The 16,276-nt window shown below is 38.7% G+C and overlaps 1 protein-coding gene across 1 annotated transcript in view; it reads left to right on the forward strand.

The window, feature by feature from the left end:
• The first annotated feature begins 4,686 nt into the window (after positions 1–4,686).
• The window catches only part of ZZZ3 (zinc finger ZZ-type containing 3), a 102,147-nt gene continuing 90,557 nt past the window's right edge, over positions 4,687–16,276 (forward strand). The window contains exon 1 of the mRNA XM_029227880.1: positions 4,687–4,853. The gene's annotated coding sequence lies outside the window, so the exon portion shown is untranslated. The remainder of the gene's footprint in view (positions 4,854–16,276) is intronic.

Below are 16,276 nucleotides of genomic sequence, written 5' to 3' on the forward strand. Positions count from 1 at the left end.
TACATAATGATCAAGGGATCAATCCAAGAAGAAGATATAACAAGTATAAATATATACGCCCTCAACATAGGAGCACCTCAATACATAAGGCAAACGCTAACAGCTATAGAAGAGGAAATCGACAGTAACACAATAATAGTAGGGGACTTTAACACCTCACTTACACCAACGGACAGATCATTCAAAATGAAAATTAATAAGGAATCACAAGCTTTAAATGACACAATAGACCAGATAGATTTAATTGATATTTGTAGGACACTCCATCCAAGAACAGCAGATTACACTTTCTTCTCCAGTACACATGGAACATTCTCCAGGATAGAGTACATCTTGGGTCACAAACCAAGCCTCAGTAAATTTAAGAAAATTGAAGTCACATCAAGCATTTTTTCTGACCACAACGCTGTGAGATTAGAAATCAATTACAGGGAAAAGAAACGTAAAAAACACAAACACATGAGGCTAAACAATACATTACTAAATAACCAAGAGATCACTGAAGAAATCAAAGAGGAAATCAAAACATACCTAGAGACAAATTACAGTGAAAACACAATGATCCAAAACCTATGGGATGCAGCAAAAGCAGTTCTAAGAGGGAAGTTTATAGCAATACAAGCCTACCTCAAGAAACAAGAAAAATCTCAAATAAACAATCAAACCTTACATCTAAAGAAACTAGAGAAAGAAGAACAAACAAAACTCAAAGTTACAGAAGGAAAGGAATCATAAAGATCAGAGCATAAATAAATGAAATAGCAACAAAGAAAACAATAGCAAAGATTAGTAAAACTAAAAGCTGGTTCTCAGTTTGCAGGGCAGAAATAGAGACACAGATGTAGAGAACAAAAGTATGGACACCAAGGGGGGAAAGTGACAGGGGGGTGCTGTTGTTGTGATGAATTGGGAGATTGGGATTGACATATATACACTAATATGTATAAAATGGATAACTAATAAGAACATGTTGTATAAAAAAAAATTCAAAAATTCAAAAAACAAAAAAACCCTAAAAGCTGGTTCTTTGAGAAGATAAACAAAATTGATAAACCATTAGCCAGACTCATCAAGAAAAAGAGGCGATGACTCAAATCAATAAAATTAGAAATGAAAAAGGAGAAGTTACAACAGACACCGCAGAAATACAAAGCATCCTAACAGACTACTACAAGCAACTCTATGCCAATAAAATGGACACCTGGAAGAAATGGACAAATTCTTAGAAAGGTAACCTTCCAAGACTGAACCAGGAAGTAACAGAAAATATGAACAGACCATTCACAAGTAATGAAGTTAAAACTGTGATTAAAAATCTTCCAACAAACAAAAGTCTAGGACCAGATGGCTTCACAGGTGAATTCTATCAAACATTTAGAGAAGAGCTAACACCCATCCTTCTCAAACTCTTCCAAAGCCCTGCAGAGGAAGGAACACTCCCAAACTCATTCTATGAGGTCCCCATCACCCTGATACCAAAACCAGACAAAGATACTGCAAAAAAAGAAAATTACAGACCAATATCACTGATGAATATAGATGCAAAAGTCCTCAACAGAACACTAGCAAACAGAACCCAACAACACATTAAAAGGATAATACGCCATGATCAAGTGGGATTTATCCCAGGGTTGCAAGGATTCTTTAATATGCACAAATCAATCAATGTGATATACCATATTAACGAACTGAAGGATAAAAACCATATGATCATCTCAACAGATGCAGAAAAAGCTTTTGACAAAATTCAACATCCATTTATGATAAAAACTCTCCAGAAAGTGGGCATAGAGGGAACCTACCTCAACATAATGAAGGCCATATATGACAAACCCACGGCAAACATTGTTGTCAATGGTGAAAAACTGAAAGCATTTCCTCTAAGATCAAGAACAAGCCAAGGATGTCCACTCTCGCCACTATTATTCAACATAGTTTTGTAAGTCCTAGACACGGCAATCAGAGAAGAAAGAGAAATAAAAGGAATATAAATTGGAAAAGAAGAAGTAAAACTATTACTGCTTGTGGAGATGACATGATACTATACATGGATAATCCTAAAGATGCCATGAGAAAACTACTACAGCTAATCAATGAATTTGGTAAAGTTGCAGGATACAAAATTAATGCATAGAAATCTCTGGAATTCCTATACACTAATGATGAAAAATCTGGAAAAGAAATTAAGGAAACACTCCCATTTACCATTGCAAGAAAAAGAACAAAATACCTAGGAATAAACCTACCTAGGGAGAAAAAAGACCTGTATGCAGAAAACTAAAAGACATTGCTGAAAGAAATTAAAGATGGTAGAAACAGATGGAGAGATATACCATGTTCTTGGATTGGAAGAATCAATATTGCGAAAATGACTATACTACCCAAAGCAATCTACAGATTCAATGCAATCCCTATCAAATTACCAATGGCATTTTTTGCATTTTTTACAGAACTAGAACAAAAAATCTTAAAATTTGTATGGAGACACAAAAGGCCCCAAATAGCCAAAGCAGTCTTAAGGGAAAAAAAGGGATCTGGGGAAATCATACCCCCTGACTTTAGACTATACTACAAAGGTACAGTAATCAAGACAGTATGGTACTGGCACAAAAACAGAAAGATAGATCAATGGAACAGGATAGAAAGCCCAGAGATAAACCCATGCACCTATGGTCAACTAATCTATGACAAAGGAGGCAAGGATATACACTGGAGAAAAGGCAGTCTCTTCAATAAGTGGTGCTGGGAAAACTGGATAGCTACATGTCAAAGAATAAAATTAGAACACTCCCTAACACCATACACAAAAATAAACTCAAAATGGATTAAAGACCTAAATGTAAGACTGGACGCTATAAAACTCTTAGAGGAAAACATAGGAAGAACACTCTCTGACGTAAATCACAGCAAGATCTTTTTTGATCCAGCTCCTAGAGTAATGGAAATTAAAACAATAATAAACAAATGGGACCTAATGAAACTTAAAAGCTTTTGCAAAGCAAAGGAAACTACAAACAAGATGAAAAGACAACCCTCAGAATGGGAGAAAGTATTTGCAAATGAATCAATGGACAAAGGATTAATCTCCAAAATATATAAACAGCTCATGGAGCTCAATATTAAGAAAACAACCCAATCCAAAAATGGGCAGAAGACCTAAATAGATATTTCTCCAAAGAAGACATACAGATGGCCAAGAAGCACATGAAAAGCTGCTCAACATCACTAATTATTAGAGAAATGCAAATCAAAAGTACAATGAGGTATCACCTCACACCAGCTAGAATGGGCATCATCAGAAAATCTACAAACAACAAATGTCGGAGAGGGTGTGGAGTAAAGGAAACCCTCTTGCGCTGTTGGTGGGAATGTAAATTGATACAGCCACTATGGAGAACAGAATGGAGGTTCCTTAGAAAACTAAAAATAGAATTACCATATGACCCAGCAATCCCACTACTGGGCATATTCCCAGAGAAAACCATAATTCAAAAAGACACATGCAACCCAATGTTCATTGCAGCACTATTTACAATAGCCAGGTCATGGAAGCAACCTAAATGCTCATCAACAGATGAATGGATAAAGATGTCACACATGTATACCATGGAATATTACTCAGCCATAAAAAGGAATGAAAGTGTGTCATTTGTAGAGATGTGGATGGATCTAGAGACTGTCATACAGAGTGAAGTAAGTCAGAAAGAAAAGAACATATATCGTATATTAACGCATATACGTGGAACCTAGAAAAATGGTACAGATCAACCGGTTTGCAGGGCAGAAATAGAGACAGACGTAGAGAACAAACGTCCGGACACCAAGGGGGGGAAGCAGCGGGGGGTGGTGGTGGTGGTGTGATAAACTGGGAGACTGGGATTGACATATATACACTAATGTGTATAAAATTGATAACTAATAAGAACCTGTTATAGAAACAAATAAATAAAATTCATAAAAACCCCACCAGATCTCACATTCTTGGTGGCAGAGGACAGATAAATAAGGTCAGCAAGTGATAACTGTCATGAAGAAATGTAAGCGTGTAAAGACAGCAAAAGCGGCGGTGCAAGTGTGCTCCTTTGGATAGAGCGGTCTGCGAAGACTCAGATATCGATCTTTGACAAAGGACCTGGAATACGCGCCGAACGAGTTAAAAGAAATCTGGAGGAAGTGTTCCAGCCAGAGGGAACAGCAAGCGCGAAGTCGTGAAGTGGATCGAGCCTGCGTGTTGCAGGAACAGAGGGAAAGCCAGAGAGGTGAGCGAGGGACCTATGCGGTGGGAAATGAGGTAGGCAGGAGCACATACAATATACACACAGATAGTTTTCTACCTGAGACCACATTACTAAGGAAGGGCGGTGTACAAATCTCTCAAGAGGCCACAAAAGGCAGGATGAAACGGACTTCCAACCGCGGCGCTCCAGGGACGCCCTTCCTCCAAGGCTAGAGCCAAGTTAGCCGTAGGAGATGGACTGGGTCCCGCCCTCAGAAGACCAACCCTTGCCCAGGAGCGGGGGCGGATCGCGGGGGTGGACCTCGCCTGGGCCGCCGGCGCTGCACCGGCCGCGGTTACCAGCAGGCGGTGTAGTGAGCGCGCCTGCAGCTACAGCCGCAGCCGCATCAGCCCGCCAGTCCCAGCAAGGACGAGAAAGGAGGGGACCGGAAGGAGCCACTGGTGCTGCGGGAAGTGGCAGGAACGGGAGGCGGGGACCCACCTGGAAGCGCCCCAGCGCCGCTGTCGAGCTTCCTGCGGCGGCGGCCAGCCGAGCCAGTGCCGTGGCGGGGGCGGAGAGCGGCCACGGCGACGGCGCTTCCCGGAGTGGCCTGCGGTGCTCGGCCCCGCCCGAAAGGTGAGCAGGCGCTCGGGGCACGTGGTGGGGGCCAGATGGGGGAGGGGGAATGGAGGAGGAGAGATCTTGGGGATGATCGGCTTTGGGACCCGGATTTGGAACCGAGTGCTAGGAGGGGGTGGGCTGGAGGCGGCGGCGGCGACGGCGGCGACGGCGAAGCCCCCACGTGGGGCGGGGGGGCGCGCGCACGTGTGCGCGGGCAGAAGGGGGGCGGGGAGGGCCCGGGGGAGGGTGGCGGGCGCGCGCTCGCTCAGTAGTGGTCCACGTGACCGGCACGCCGAGAATGTTTCCACGTGACAGGCTCGGAGGCTGGCTGAGGCAGAAGATTGCTGTGTCTGTGTAGCGCAACCGTGGTCGTCGGAGGCTTTAGGGTTGTTTGCCGCTTTTCATCTCTACTAGGGGGGTATGAAGAGAAATATAAGGCGAAAAAGACTTCCCGCTCTTTCCCTGTTATACACATTCTTTTCGTAAATGAAACCTTTTCTAAATGCCGAAGTACTGGTTTCTGTGTACCGCCATGTTGGTTCTGGGGGAAACTCGCGAGATGCTAGTGGGTTTGTATCGCGAGATCTTCCGATTCTCGCGGGACCTTGTTGGCAGAGCAGTTGTCCTGGATGGCGGAGCCGTGGGTTCCGGGGGCCTGGGACCCGCAACTCTTTCTGCAAGGCAAGTTGCGAGGGAGGGGCCGGGGGCAAGTGCCTCTTGGTGCCGGGAGCCGTGCTGCGTCATCTTCCTGTAGTCTTGAAGGGAATACATTGACCCAATTGAGGCGACACGATCCTCCTCCCCACCCCCCTGCGGGCGCTTCGCCACCTGCAGAAGCCACCCCTCAGCCCGGGCTCCTTCTCCCCCGCTCAGTGATAGTTCCTCCCCCGTCTCACTGGAAGTACGGAGCCGTGCTAGCACAGACGTGAGGATTACATTGGATACCGTTCCTCTTACTTACAGACGTTCTTGTCAGTTTTTCCCCTTGTTACAATTTTCTGAAGAATTCCAGACCTGTTAACCATTCTGTCGCTTGTTTCTGCTGCAGAACCTTTCTCCACGGCCCCTTCTCAGACGCTTAAAATAGAGCGCATTCCATTTTTTCTCTCTGGGCATCATTTACTCACATTTATTTGGTCATTGATAACTCCCTCATCACTCTAACTTTGTGTTTACGATAACTTTTGGCAGTATTTGGAGGGATCCTTTATATCTCTGACAATACCTGATGTCAGAATAAAACCATTCTTTTAATTTTTTTGCTACGTGCCTATTAACTCATAATTATCGATAAGTTTTTTTTTTCCGATAGGATTTTGATTACTATTGTTATGAGTTTGCCATCTTTGTTGTTCAGGGATGATTGTTTTAGTTTACGTATTTAAGGCAACAGTGGAATGTTTTAAGTCAAATTTAAAAGCAAACTAATCTTCGTAAACTTTGATGTCAAAACTTGAGTTCAATTTTTCCTTAAATGAATTTGACGGAAGATTAGTTTTTCTCCAACCCTTCAGTGTTTTATCAAAGATGAATTTATAGTATACTTTTTTTTTCGTATTTTTGAGCAGTCTGGATTTATTTAGTATTCGTAGTGGTAAATTAATCACAAACTAATCAGATAATTAGGTAATCCGGTCATAATTTTTTTTAAACTACAAACGTGTTATTTTCCTCTACACTTAGTACAGAGAAAAATAAAGGGTAAAATTCTTCCTGTTACATTCTACCAAGTTGCCTCTCTCAGTCCTAAATCTCTGTAAACACTCTTAGCGGTGGCTATGTATGTATTATTCCAGATATTTTCCATGTGTTTTATTTTTTTTTAACAAAGAGGAGGAAACGGAGGGGTGTTGTTTTAAGATACTCTGTCACAACATTAGCAATCAGTAAAAGTTTTTCTGCTCATATTTTTATTTAGTGGTGTTTTGACTCATGCATACATGCTTTAAAAAAGTAAATTTTTTGTACAGATATTTTGGTGGTATAGTTTTGTGAAAATAGCTTGAGTGATAGCATTATTTTTACTGTAGAGTGGTATGCTGGTTGTTCTGTACAAAAATAAAGTACATGTGAAATAAGATTTAAAGATATAAATGTTTTGTCACTTGAGTTTTATATTTTTATGTTTAATAGTTGTGCTGTCTATTTACATTTATATTTATATGTTTATATTTCTTGATAACTTATATATTCTAAACTGCTACCCAAGTGTGTATATCGGAGTTTTCCAGAAGTTTAAAAAGTTATCAGCTTAATTAAATAGTTCTCAACTGAAGAGTGGAAGATACATCAGTAGTTAATACAGACAAACATCAGTAGTTAATATAGACAAACATACATATACTCAAAAGTTGCTAAGCAGCATTTTGTGATTGTTTTTTGTATTTTTCCCTCCAAACTACCAGCAGTATTATTTATCACACTTGTCACGTAAAAAAAGTGACCACTCGTTTTGGTCACTGTAGTTTTCTCTTGTAATAGTTAAAGTAGGAATGTTGGGGAATAAAAGTGAGTGTTGAGAGGTGAGATGTGGGAAAGAGGAAAAGGAGACACGGGAGTGTGTATAGGTTGATATTGAAATGGAATTGGAGAAGTTGCAGAGAAAAGAAAGGATGGTAGAAGGTTGACAGAGCCATGGTCCAAAAATAGTCTGTTCATGATGGCGGGAGGGTGACTTGAGTTGGCCGGAATTTGGAATCAGTATGTGTGGCAGTTTTTTTCCTCTTAAATAATTTTTTTTAAACAGGTTTCAGCTCACCCCCAGATGTGCTTGATATCACCTGTCCCCCCCCCCAAAAAAATAAAATCAACTGAAGTTGATGTTTAATCGGAACTTTGTGAATTCTTTACTTATTTTATGTTTTTAGAAGTAGGAGCTTGTGAAAATGACAGTGGATTCAAAAGATCACAGTTCTATAATGGCTTTTGCAAACTTTACAAAGTTTTGCTTGGGAATTGGGCCTTGGGAGTTCTCATGTGCATCTGATCCTTGTAATAATATATGTTACTTATTCGTACAACTTTGTTTTATAAACTGTTTTTGGTAGAGGATCTTAGGAATTAGCAAACTTTTACAGACACTAAAATACCCATATACTGGGTAGAAATATACTGAGACAATACAAGAAGAAGAGAAATATATCTTATGTGAGTTGAGTTTTGCTTGAGTAAAACTTAACCAGAAAATTTTATTTTCCTCTTTCTCAGTTATTACTGTCATAGAAGTGACCTATGAGAGCTAATGAGCTTCAGTAATCAGAGGATATTAACAAAAGTGACAATATTATGTCCTCACTTGGATTTTTTTTTTTAGATATGGCACAATGCTAGTTTCCATAGACCTGTAACTTTGTAACTATATAGTGTAATACCTATGTTACATATTAATTATATGAAGAATGTACATTTTATTTCCTGCCTCTTCCTGAACCAGTGTCCAAGACAGATTACAGGAAATTACTTGACCAGAAATATCAAATACGTGCAGGTGCTTTTTTAAACAATCTGCCATTTCATATGAAAATTCATTGTCAGTTTAAGTACAAGGAATATTTGCTGCATGTGTTTGCATGTTTTTTGTTTTGTTTTGTTTTTTGTTTTTTTGGCCTCGACAGTGAAAGCGCAGAGTCCTAACCACTGGACCACGAGGGAATTCCCAGTCTTGATTTTTAAAGTACTATTTAATATATATGTGGTATACACTGTAGTGCAGTTTTCTATAGTTAATATCCTGATAACCACTGTAATTATACTTTAAAAAACACTATGTGTAAATATTTCCCAAAGTCATAAGTCTTGCCTTCTAGAACCATGCAGTATGGACTTTGCTATTTCATTTGAACTTGTCCTTCTCACTTCTTTCCTTCTTTTTCTTTTCATCTGTTATTTCTCAGCTTACGTAGGTAATTTTTCTCTGGTCAGAGACAAGTGAGTTGAGTAACTTTGAGGAGACTATCAAACTATTCAGTTATTATGATTATTTTGGAACTCCAGAATATGTGTAAGTTGCAGTTAGTAATTAAACATTTTTTGAGTGGTTGTGATTTTAGTCATTTCAAACAGCAGAGATCCTGAGGCTTCAAAATAACTGTAACCAAGTATAATAAGCCTGTGAGCTTTGTTCAGAAACTACTAACTGGAGTAAATAACATTTTGCAGCCCCAGCAGGGTTGGTTATCTGATTTTTCAGCCCACAGATTACAATTTGCAAGGTTGGCCATTGGAGTTAGGCACACTGACAACTGAAATGTCATCTTATTTCAAGGCTACTGAAGAAGAGCTATTAAAAAGTATATGGAACTATAAAAGGATAGTGTTTTAAGGCCATTTCATGGAGACATACAGTTCTATAATCATTAACTTCTGAGGGAATCACAATGTTGTAGAGTAGTATAGTACATGGTCTGTCACAGTGATGATCTTAATCATAAATAAACTTTTACTCTATGTACTGTGTTTAAGGAATTAAGAAATTGGTGTCTTTTTAGAAGACTCTTATAAGGGTAAACGTTTTCAAAGCTTTTTAATAAATTCATTTCAGTTTTCTAGAAAATTCACTTAACAGAACTCATCTGATACCCCCCCCAAAAAATGGGGCTGCTGTGTGTGGAATTTTCTTTGTTTTATTTTATTGCTTTTATCTACTTATTTCGTTATTTAGTATTTCAAGGAGTTGCCTCCCAAGTAAGACTCTATTACATTTAATATTTGGTATCAGTAATAATTAACCAATTGGCTAAAGATAAGCACGTTTGTTGATGAAGGAATTTTCAGAGCAGATAATTAGAATTAGTAAATGACCTGTCTGTGAATCAGTTGTATAGTTCTGAATCCTGGTAGTGAGTCTCCATCCTTAGCACAGCTGAATGTCCAGAGGTGAGAAATGTTTCTTTTTGTAGTAGATTTTGTTTGTTGCTTTGCTTGCCTTTTCAGTCTCTTTTAATATGTTAATTTAAACCTTACACGCCCTTCAGTGGTAGAGTGATGGTATATAGCACTTGATTTAGGTATTAAGTGTGTATATTTGTGTGTGTTTTAATGATTTTGATGGCTGGTTTGAGGATTTTGAATCTTGGGAATTAATATAACCATATTAAAATTTTGATGTATTTCTTCTATTATTTAAAAATATATCTTTTACATGTTTACAGATAAAACATATTTAATTTCATGTCCTGCTTTTAACCTAATGTTAGGTAACATTTTCCCATTCTCACAATGAGGTTTTTCTGTTTTTTTTTTTTTGCGGTACGCGGGCCTCTCACTGTTGTGGCCCCTCCCGTTGCGGAGCACAGGCTCCGGACGCGCAGGCTCAGCGGCCATGGCTCACGGGCCCAGCCGCTCCGCGGCATGTGGGATCTTCCCGGACCAGGGCGCGAACACATGTCCCCAGCATCGGCAGGCGGACCCTCAACCACTGCGCCACCAGGGATGCCTCACAATGAGTATTTTTAACCATCATTATAAGTGGTTGTATGATGTTCCATGTGTAGATGTATATCATTCTCCTGTTCTAGTTTTTTGCATAAGAGTGTGAAGAACATTTATATATAAGGTGTTTCTTATTTATAGTATTATCTTCTAGTATATTACAGGTATAATTTTTAGGTACATTTTAAAGGCTCTTAAAACCGTGTCACGATGTTTGTCAAAAGGATCAATTTATATTCACATTGGAGTGGTTGTTGGCTCTATACATCAACATTAAGTATTGTTTATAAAAACGTAATACGGGGGGTTTCCCTGGTGACACAGTGGTTGAGAGTCCACCTGCCGTACAGGGCACATGGGTTCGTGCCCCGGTCCGGGAAGATCCCACATGATGCGGAGCGGCTGGGCCCGTGAGCCATGGCCGCTGAGCCTGCGCTTCCGGAGCCTGTGCACTGCAATGGGAGAGGCCACAACAGTGAGAGGCCCGCGTACTGCAAAAAAAAAAACAAAACAAAAACGTAATAGAGGATAAGTCGTATTATAACATTTTTTTTCTTAGATTACTACTGGGGTGAAACATTATGCTTAATAGGTGTATTTCTTTTGTGAGTTTTTCAGATAAACAGAATTTTAAAATTAATATAATCAAATCATTGGCCTAATTTTGTTTTGTTTCTGATCTTACGAAATTCTGCCTTCTCATTTCTAATGTAATAAATAATACTGATCTTAATACTATTTATTTTAGTTTTTCTAAGTTAGATTTAAATAAATTTAACTTTTTATCTCATGTGGCATTGGTATGAGAATGTAAATGTTTTCTTGCAAATCGGTAATTGTCTCAAGTCTATTTATCAAATATTTCCTTTGTTTTGCGTGTTCCATTTTTACATTTTAAATGTTTATATGTTATATTGCTTATTTTTAATCCCAAACTTAAAAAAATTAGTATTGTTTTTAAGATGATTCTTACTACATGTTTAATATCTTTTGCCCTGGTCTCTTTATTGTGTTTGTTTTCTTATCGATTTTTGAAAGCACTTTATAATTTGAGGATAATAAAGGCTTATTTTGTACAAAACAATGTTTTATAATTCCTTTTGTCAACGAAAATTTGAAATATTCTTTTCCCATATACCAGAATTAAGTAGGATTAAATGAAGCAATTTCTCCTTTCTTGAAAAGATAAAATATGAAACTATGTAAAGGTATACAGTACAAGAGGCTGTAAAGAGAAAAACTACTTTGGTAGATTTTGTGGAATTAAAGAAATAAACTTCTAAGATCAACAATTTAGGATGTGTGCTTAAGGTGTTTCCCTCATTAAATAGTAATATACAACTTGACATCATAGCCCTCTAAAATATTTAGAAAAAAAAAGTGTTCATTTGCAGTTCTAGGACTCAAGTTCCAGAATCACAGTTCCTTTGTTTTTCAACTGTTAAGAATGGTGGCAATGTTGTGTGTTTACTGAAATTAAGTAATGAATCTGAGAAATTCTATGTGAGCATTCGTGAGGGCATCCATGCCAAGGAGAGCTTTTTAAATGTTTACAGTTCTTATTGTTTACGAAGGTGTGGTTTGTTTTTTCCTTTATGAAATAATTATTCAAGATAATAAAATAATTTTTTAAAAAGTGAGATATTTATACTTACATTTTAAAACTGTAATGTTCCAAGCTATTATTTTATTAAATATTGACTAGCACTTTCTGTTGGCTACAGAATGGTATGGTTACATAATTGCTAGGAAGAAAAACCAGATTAACTTTGTATGAAAACGTAATATTTGAAAACACATATGTCCTGTGCTTGGGTATTACATAAAGAGAATTGCAGATGAGGAACCAGGTGTGATGAAATTTCCTTTTACCTTGGATTGGGATGAGATTTATAGGGATTGGAACATAATTTATATCTTTTATTTCTACTAGAATTCTGCTACCCCCTAAGGGGTGAGTTTATTTTTCAGAATGGCACTGAAGTGGTCCAGGAATAGCAGTTGCTAATTGTGTTCTGGCATTTACTTACCTCCTTACTAATAACTTTTTTAAAAAATTGGACAGAAGTTTAAGGAAAGTAGATACTGCAGCTCATATGCACTTCCCCATTAGAAGCAGATTTATGTGTTTCATAAATAGAGTGAAATTTAGCTTGGCTGTATTATAGAGGGAGGTACCAAGATTTTTTCCTCCTGAAAAAGGTGTGTGTATGTTTGTGAGATTTATCTACTGAAAGCCCTTGAGGAGCTTTCTAACACTTCTCCATATTAACTCTCTACTCCCCACCCCAAACCTGTAATTCTTAATCTGAATGGTCTCCACTATTTTTTTTTTAATACATTTATTTATTTAGTTAGTTTTGGCTGTGTTGGTTCTTTGTTGCTACTCATGGGCTTTCTCTAGTTGCGGCGAGCGGGAGCTGCTCTTCATTGTGGTGCGCAGGCTTCTCATGGCGGTGGCTTCTCCTTGCGGAGCACGGGCTCTAGGTGCGTGGGCTTCAGTAGTTGTGGCATGTGGGCTCAGTAGTTGTGGCTCGCCGGCTCTAGAGTGCAGGCTCAGTAGTTGTGGCACACAGGCTTAGTTGCTCCGCGGCATGTGGGATCTTTCCAGACCAGGGCTGGAACCCGTGTCCCCTGCATTGGCAGACGGACTCTTAACCACTGCGCCACCAGGGAAGTCCCTAAAAATTTTTAATGTTGCTTTTGCAGTAATACGTTTCATTTCCTGAGGGAGAAATTTCCCCCCCACTTTAAAAAAAAAGTAAATATGATTAGCATATTAATACACACAGAAAGTTCTCCTAAGTGTACAGTTCAGTGAATTTTCACAATGTGAACACACCTGTGTAATTATTACTGAGAAATAGAACATTATCAAAACCCCAGAAACTGTCTTGTGCTGTATTGTGGTCATTAACTCCCCACGCCCATGAGAAATCACTATTTCGATTTCTAGTACCGTAGAATAATTTTGTCTGGTTTTGAACTTTAACTTCCTTTATAAACATTAATGCATTGTTATCCTGTTTTGATATAAGTAACTTGAGAAATCCTAGAACTTGATCTAGTTTATACTTGGACATCTCAGCACTTAGACATTTTTCTCATGGTATTCATAGTTTTCAGGAACTCTAGAAGGGGACATCAAAGAACCACCTTCTTTGCTTTCAGATTGTGTGGTAGACCCTGTTTGTGTTTTAATGTTGTTTGGGCAAACAGGATGCTTTTAATTTCTGTCATTGATGGCCTTCAAGAGTACCTCACCTTTTTTTTTTTTTTTTTCCTCCTACTTAAAAATTTTGTTTTGAAAACTTTGGTATAGCATTCCTGACCAGCTAATGGCTTTTTGGACTTTTATCCTATGAGTTGGCAGCTTTTTTTTCATTCTTTGAATTCCTTTCAAGCAGTGATTCCCATTCAGATTTTTATGACAGCTATCCTGTAGTATCGCTGTTATTTCAAAGAATGTCGTGAGTACCCACCCCTCGCCTTCCCTCCCCTCTCATAAAAAGTCTCAGGTTAAGTCATTTTACTTTTAAAATATTTATTTTGTATTTATGAACATTATAACATTGTGGTATACAGATTATAGATCAAATTATAGGCTACTAAAAAATTGAGTCAGCTATACCTAGTTAGCAACTCCTTTCAGGCTGGTTTCAAGTGTTAGGTGTAACTTTCTTATGAGAAATTCTCCCTTTGTACTTTCTTTTCTACCCCTCCATTTCACTTTCTTAATTTTAAAGGAAGACGTAGGAAAGATTTATTACTGTGTTCCTGCACATAGTTTTTCTTTCATTTAAGTCCCACAGCCTGGAAGATACACTTAATTTCCTTTATAAACGAATTTTGCTTGCTGTCACTCAGTAATTATTAGGACCAGAATATTATAAATAGCCTGTAGCTGTCAAAATTAGGTGTTTTGTTCATGTATAATTTAAGAGTAACATGTACCTACATTTTGTACCCTAGTGCTCTTTCATTTGCTGAGCTTCTGTGGAAATTAAACGTTATGCAAAAATTTAGACTAATTTCTAAAAAAAAATTTTTTTTTTTTTTTTGCCTGGATATTTTAAATGTTTGACTTTGGGCATCATGTTATAGGAGAACATCTCATGAAGACTGAAGGAGAAAGTAATTGACTTTTGTAAAGGTTATAGAGTTACCACTAAATTTGAATAAATGCTGTTCTTGGTGAATGAGTCAGGACAATTTCCAGGTTGAACTCAGGCACATTTATGGGTAGGTACTTTTCTTTCTATAGCTAGCAAAATTTCATGAAGGAGATTTTGATTCATGTGTAACTATAAGGCAGTTGTTCTCAAACTTTAGCATACATCATAATTGCCTGGAAGTTTTGTTTTTATTCTTTAAAAACAGTGCATGAGTGTCAGGTTTAATAGATTAGGAGATCACACAATACTAGGGTATAGTAAGGGCACCTACACAAAAACCCCACAGGTGTTTCTGATGTACATCCTAGCTGAGAACCTTTGAACATTATTTCTTAAAATATCATCCTGGGAATTTCAGTTGGCAATCTGTTAAAGGTGCAAATTCTCTCAAACTCTGGGGTGAAACCTAGAAATCTATTTTAAACTAGCCCTCCAAGTGATTCTGGTGTGTGCCAAAGCTTGAGAACCATCCTGGTAACTCAGAAGTGGCCTTCCTTGACACCTGTCTGGGAGCTTGTTAGAAATGGAAATTTCAGACCTTCTCGATAACAATCTCATTTTAACTAGATTCCCAGGCAGTTTGAATATATATTGAACATTGTGAAGGGCAGCTCTAGATGATTTTTATTACCATTATAAAAATAATACTAATTTAAAATTATTGAACATTTGCTGTATGCTAGATACATGTAAATAATGTATTCATTATTATTTGGTCCTCGCAACAACCTTGTAGGGATGTTATTTATGTATGTATGTATGTATGTGTTGGGTCTTTGTTGCTGTGCACAGGCCTCTCATTGTGGTGACCTCCCCCATTTCAGAGCACGGGCTCCAGGTGCGCGGGCCTCAGCAGTTGTGGCTCGCGGGCTCCAGAGTGCAGGCTCAGTAACTGTGGCGCACGGGTTCAGCTGCCCTGAGGCATGTGGGATCCTCCCGGACCAGGGCTCCAACCCACGTCCCCTGCAATGGCAGGCAGACTCCCAACCACAGCACCACCAGGGAAGTCCAGGGATGTTTAGTTTTATCCTCATTTTGCAAATGAGCAAGTTGAGGCAGAGAGGTTAAGTATCTTGTTCAGTGTCACACAGGCATTGAATGCAGGGTTTAGGATATGAACTTAAGCATTCAAACTCTACTTTTGGGGTTTGAGATGCTATCATCAGGACCATTTATGTGCATGTATATGTGTCTTCCTTGTTGATCGAGCTCCATTGTATTGACATATATTCTAATGAATTTTTTGTGTGTCAAATTTTACAGTGGCATTTGAATTTTCTTCCAGATCTTATATTCAAGGACTGTTTTTGCTAAAATATTGTGTTTTATATACAAAAACAGAACTGGAAGTAGCTGTGATTTGAATACTTTGGTTTTTAAGAATAGAAATCACTTAAGTTTATTCATCAAGGTGTTACTTATCCAAACTCTTTGTTCCCTTATACTTTGTTTTGTGTGCAATTGTAGTAAGGCAGCTCTTACTGGTTAGTGTTTCATTTAAAATTTTGCACAATGATAAGTTCATATATTCAAAAATTGTATTTATTAAAGAGGACTGGACTTCCCTGGTGGCGCAGTGGTTGAGAGTTCGCCTGCCGATGCAGGGGACACGGGTTCGTGCCCCGGTCCAGGAGGATCCCACGTGCCGCGGAGCGGCTGGGCCCGTGAGCCATGGCCGCTGAGCCTGCGCGTCCGGAGCTTGTGCTCCGCCACGGCAGAGGCCACAACAGTGAGAGGCCCGCGTACCGAAAAAAAGAAAAAAGAGGACCACAGTTGTAGTTCAGTACTTAGAGGCCCCGATGTGCTGAAACTATACTTGGGGTTCATTTCAAG

The sequence above is a fragment of the Monodon monoceros genome, unplaced genomic scaffold, assembly GCF_005190385.1.
Source record: "Monodon monoceros isolate NGI ecotype Baffin Bay Population unplaced genomic scaffold, NGI_Narwhal_1 Super_Scaffold_18, whole genome shotgun sequence".
In the NCBI taxonomy this organism is placed as follows: domain Eukaryota; kingdom Metazoa; phylum Chordata; class Mammalia; order Artiodactyla; family Monodontidae; genus Monodon; species Monodon monoceros.